Source organism: Anas acuta, chromosome 15 (genome assembly GCF_963932015.1).
Source record: "Anas acuta chromosome 15, bAnaAcu1.1, whole genome shotgun sequence".
NCBI classification, from domain to species: domain Eukaryota; kingdom Metazoa; phylum Chordata; class Aves; order Anseriformes; family Anatidae; genus Anas; species Anas acuta.
This window is the reverse complement of record NC_088993.1, coordinates 18,249,231-18,254,837: the sequence shown is the minus strand read 5'-3', so window position 1 is coordinate 18,254,837 and position 5,607 is coordinate 18,249,231. Positions and strand designations below refer to the sequence as shown.

At 45.1% G+C, this 5,607-nt stretch overlaps 1 long non-coding RNA gene across 1 annotated transcript; it reads left to right on the top strand.

The window, feature by feature from the left end:
• Positions 1 to 368: 368 nt before the first annotated feature.
• Positions 369 to 5,189, top strand: LOC137864943 (uncharacterized). Its single transcript, XR_011101700.1, has 3 exons — positions 369 to 784; positions 1,320 to 1,428; positions 3,280 to 5,189. It is a non-coding gene; the product is annotated as an uncharacterized lncRNA (long non-coding RNA).
• Positions 5,190 to 5,607: the final 418 nt, after the last annotated feature.

Below are 5,607 nucleotides of genomic sequence, written 5' to 3'. Positions count from 1 at the left end.
AGAACCTGCTCTGTGCTCTCTCTCCCTTTATATTTGTATCACTGTTCTATTACAGCAAGGTGCTGCTGAGAAGAGATAAAAAGAAGCTTGGAAGTCTGTTTCTGTGAAAGTGTGAATTTATTTTTAAATCTCTTGAATTATTTACTTTAACTGCTTTTTTTTTTTTTTCTTTTTCTTTTTCTTTTTTTCTTTTGACAGGTGAATATGTTTATGACTGCTTCTCTTTTCCAAAGTAACACTTGGCATGAAGGGAATTAATTGTATACAGAGTAAATGCAGCTTGTTTTAATTTTCAAGACGAGCTTCAGCTTTGCTGAAATTTCAGAAGGAAATTAGTGTTTTATAAATTAAATTCTGCCTTGTGTGCTTTCTTTTTAAAGAGGGTTTGGCATTTGGAAAGGCAGCTGGGACAAAACAAACGTTAGATGAGGGAAACTTCTTTTTAAGGATGTATTCTTTCAGTTATCTGTAGAGAGCTGTGAGAGATCAGTGTGGCAGTCCATCAGCTGTATGCAGGGAGGCTCCAGCAGTGTACCAATACCTTTGGCAGGAATTAGTTTTAGTAGCAAATTACTGGTTTGTGGCATGAGCTGCTGCTTTGAACTGACAGGATGATTAAACTTGTTGCTCCTTTCTGTGAGACAGCACATGCCCAGTGCACTAGCCAGAAAGCCTTGTAATGCTTCAAAGCAGTTTAGATACTGATACCATCAAAGCTTAGCTGAAAAGGATCCTGCACAGCCATGTCCATGCAGTCTGTGCAGGTGCACTGCCAGCAGAACAGGTGAGGCTGTGGTTCCTGGGAAAATCAAACAACCATCAACATATAAACTAGCCCAATTTGTTGTTCCATTTGAGGCTATACTTACCACTTCTGTTCCTCCCTCCAAGGTAAGGTTGAAATGATCTTACCTTAACTCTTGTGGTACAAGAAGCCACAGGAGTACAACTATGGGGCTGGATACGTGCAGCAGTCTGGCTGTTCAGAGTGGAGGAAATGTCACACTGCTTGCTGTTCAGCAGAGAGATTGGACATGAGAGCTGTGGCTGTGGCAGCTGCTTCCAGCCCTCAATAACTTGGTCCTGCAGGTAGCGAACGTGGAAAGGGTCAGAGCTAGTATAACTCTCTGTCCATCAAGTCCATTTTCCATTCCTGGAATAAAAACTAATACAAATTGCTTTGGCAGAGAGTAATCCTTTCAGCTTCCAGTGCCGCTTATAGGCTGTATTGACTCTCACAGCTTAGCAGAGAGCAGATCTTTTTTAAATGTGGCCTTCCAACTTTTGTAGTATTTACTGTACAAGTACTTATGTTCTAGATTCCAACTGATGCATTTAAATCCAATGGAGATGACCATGGAAGGATCTCTGCTGCAATGAGAGTGCTTTTTATGTCCACTGCCAGTGAAGCACCCTGTGCCAAGCTGGGTGAGTTGCAGTATTATCCATGTTTCTTTTCATCTACATTGTTTTGTCCTTTTTTAACAAAAGGACTATAGGTTAGTGTGCTTGAGTGAATTTATTGCTCTAGGTCTGGTTCTGAGGAGCAATGACCACTGGGTGCCCTGTTATCTTTTAATTCATGAGAGTATGAAACAGTCATCTCATGTTTCCTGTAGCTTATGGCCCATATCTGACAGTGGGATGTAAAATTAGTTTATGATTTAGAAGTAGAAAAGGTTAACTCTAAATAATAACAGAGTTCAAATGCAGAATAGTAATGTTGCTTTTGTTTGTATGGGTTCTATGTAATTCTGTCTCCTTCCCCAAAGGATTCAGTGTAACTCAGTGAGAAAATTGCATTCACATCCCTTGGGCTGCTCTGCCATGACTGAACTAGAATTAGGGGCAATGTAAGAAGTGGTTTTATAGAAAGCCTGGATGTCTGCCTGCTAGGGGGAAGCACTTGGTGCTGGGCTGTACTGCTCCTTTATAGGACACAGGTGGGACAACAGTAGGCTTGTGAAAAGAAATGAGGAAACAGCTGCATGCTCTTGAAGCCATAATGCTGCACTGATGTTGTAAGGGGGACATAGTAAACAGGCCTCTGCTTGCTGTTCCTGCCCCTGGGATGGGATGTTTGCTGTGAGCTACTGGGAAGAGCAGCTGATCAGACAGCTTCTTGCTCAGATCAGGAAGTTGTACGTGTGTTGTTGGCTTGTTGATGGCAACTTTACTTCCCTAGGGCTGCTCAGCATCCAGTGCCATGGGCTGAGGTCTCCCAGAAGGGAAGAGTATCATTGGCTTGGCATCTTCCCCAGAAGATGCCCATTGCTTCTGTCTCCATCATTAGCCTTGAGGTGTTTGCTAAGCCCCAAAACTTCCTGGAGCAGTCCTATGAACACATGCACACCAAGGTGTGACTTTGCCCATCCCACACATGGTTCAGAGCATCACAGTAGGATCCTGTACACAAGCAAGGTGCTTTGCCTTGTCCTCCTGTGAGTGCTGCATGGCAGGCAGCTGCAAGAAGGCTTCCTGAAACTGGGACAGACTTAGCTCCTGGTCTTGGGGAAGAGAGAGATTAAAACTACAAAATAACTGTGTCAGTGCCCATGAAGGGTCTTTGGGAAGGGCTTCTGAGTGAGAAGGACCATAAGGTTCATCTCTCTGTAAAAGTGGTGCTTCCTGGGGTGTGCTGCAGAGCTTACTGCTGTGCTGCAGAGCTTAGTGCTTGCTAAGATTGCATGATGCCCAGCAGCAGCAGAAGCATTTGGGAGTGTGGGCATGCAAAGGAGCTGGGTTGTTATTTGGTGCTGGCATTTCAGACACAACTAAGCCATTTTGATGGAACAGACAGAATCTGACAGTTTTACTATTCAATTGTTTCTTATAGATTTTGAATAAAAATAAATTGGCTTCTCTTAAAAACACAAACCGCAGAAAAGCTTTTGTAAACAGAAGTGAGTGGTCTCTGAAGCATGGCAGATAGCTCTATATGCACAGCCAGATAACAAGGACTTCAATGGCAAGTGCAGAGTGGGCTCGACTGAAAAGCAAATGCCTCTTCCCATCTTTAGCTTTGCCTTGAGAGACTTGTGGAAAGAAATGCACAGGAGGAAATGCAGGAGGTTTTAGAGTCTGAGCATCCCTCCAGAAGGCTGGCACAGCATCAACACCATCAGAAAAGCACTGCAGAGAGCACACTGCTGGCACTGATGAGCTCTTGCCAAGTGCTTCCCTGCCTAAGTGGCAGGGTGATTCTCACTTTCATTGCTTCTCACTTTCATCCTGACGATGTGACACTGGTGCATTATCCGCTTGTTGTTTCTGTTGCAGTGCATGCAAGGGGATGAGTGAGATCAAGTGCGGATGCTGCCCAAGCATTCTGGGAGACATGGTTCCTGCCCTGAAGAACTGATGGTCTCGGGGGATACTGCAAGGAACAGTCAAGGAGTAGCATCACCTGTTTGATAGTGATCAGTTCCTTCACCCTTCCGAGCCTGGTTCTTTGTTCCTGTGGATGCCTGTTCCAGAGCTGCTGCCACCTTCTGAGAAGGGGCATGGACCACACAGTGGCAGATTTTCTCTGGAGGGGCTGCCTGGGAGTAGCTGACATTCCTGGGGACTGCCAGTGATAGATTTACTTTTTCTAAGGTGCAGATATTGGTGGCAGAGAGTCTGTTTTGATGCTTCCTGGACCCATGCCACCTTTGTGAGACCACCTTCCACAGAGGCTGCAAGGCATTTGGGAAGCTGCAAATCTAAAGCCACCACAATGAGTTCAGTTTGCATGTAGAAGGAATTGCTGGCCTAGGAGGTTTATCTGCAGCTTTTGGAAATCCCAGGCCTGTTCCTCTTCCTCTTCAGGCAGCATCCTGCTGATGTCTGCTCTGTAGGACTGGTGGCTCTTGCAGATTGCCAAGGCCGGTTGTTGGTGGCAGATGCTGTGCCCAAGCTGTGGCTGGCAGTGGGTGCTGGGGAAGGACAGGGTGATGGTCAGGCCCCAAGGCAAGTTTGCCTGTGAGGGAAGGATTTGGGTGCATGTCCTCAGGAGCCGCTTACTGGCAGACCATTCTTAGGGAATTAACCTTGGTGCAGACAGAAAAGCCATGAGTGTAACTGTCTTGCTGTTAAAGGAGGGCTCACCTAGGTGAATGCCTTGCCATGGCCCCAGGGTGGGAGGAGAGAGCTTGGTGAGGCCAGGCAGCCCCAACACTTCTGCAGGCATCTCTTGGGAATGCTTGTGTTGTGGTATGCAGGCTCCATAACTTTAAGCATGCTTTTGAGAGGAAGAGTTCTGTGACAAGGACTGAAATGTCACCCTGACTGTTCAGTTCTGGGAGCTGCACTTCTCTGACCACAAGCATTTGCTAGGGCCAGGACTGGTAGGCATGTGGCAGCTGATGTCCTGGCATTCCTCCTGCTTTCCTTAGTGCCTTCATTAGTCTGGGAGGCTGGAGCCTGGCAGTTCTCTGTCTCTTTGCACCTTTTAGCTTTGCTCCTAAGGATTGGTATGTGCTGGGCTGTCTGTTTATTGGCTGGAGTTCGCTAATGGAGGTATAAGCATTCTGGATTCTTTGTAGGACTTTGTTTGCAAATGTCCTGGGATACAGGTGCAAATGGCTGTAAGGAAAATGCCTTTCATCATTCAAGACAAAGAACATCCTAAAGCCTTGGAGACGTCACTTCATTCAGGAATTAAATTGCAAGAGCCATCTGGTGTCACATAAGTTTCATTTAATAGGTCATTCACTTAAATAAAGTTTCTGTAGAAATCAATATCTCCTTCTCTTGCAATTGACAGCTCAAGACATTGAAAATGGCATTTTTCACATAAGATTTATTTAATTTTAGTAAGAAGAATCCCTCCCACGCCCTCTACTTGGTCTAGGCAGCTCTGGTACAAGGTTAAGAGTCTGCTGAGGTGGAAACCTGCCCTGTCCTTTCCCATGGGTATAACGTGAAGTCATTTCAGGCTTGCCAATCTGATGTGCGGTCAAGACGACATTTTCACAGGGCTGTATCAGACGTCTGTTCACAGCTCACTGGAGGAAACAGGGACAAGTGCATTCTCTCTTATGTATGAATTTGGCAGGGCAGAATTACTCACTATATAGCAGAACTGGACTTTCTGTAGAGGCAGGTATCTGTGTGCTATTGTGTGCTATGAAGAGTGGAGACTTCAAAAAGGATACTCCTGTGTCCAGGGCAAGTGCATCTTATATCTTCAGAACCCCTAATGAAAATGGGACACATTTTCTGAGTTTTATTTATTTATTTTTTTTTCAGTCTGATAGTATCCCATGGGAAAGGGAGGAGACTGGCAGCTTTCTATATTATTTCCCAGGAGAACTGTGTGTAGGAAATGAGAGCTGTTGTTATTCCTACCATAGTAAAATAATTGTTTCTGAATGCTTGCTCTTTCTCCCACTTGCTTTTCAGTCTTAAGCAATTTCTGATGTTGACACGCCATCTCCAGTCACATTTGTCTTGTTGTGTGGCATGACTGATGCAATTACAGCTGACATTGTCACAGCATTTTGCACAAATGACTTCAATTGTAGACTAGCAGATGACCCCTGAGATGAGCATCAGGAGTCATCAATTCACTGAACTTCTACCACAGGAAAGAGTTGCTGGCTCTCAGAGTAATGTGTGGCCAGT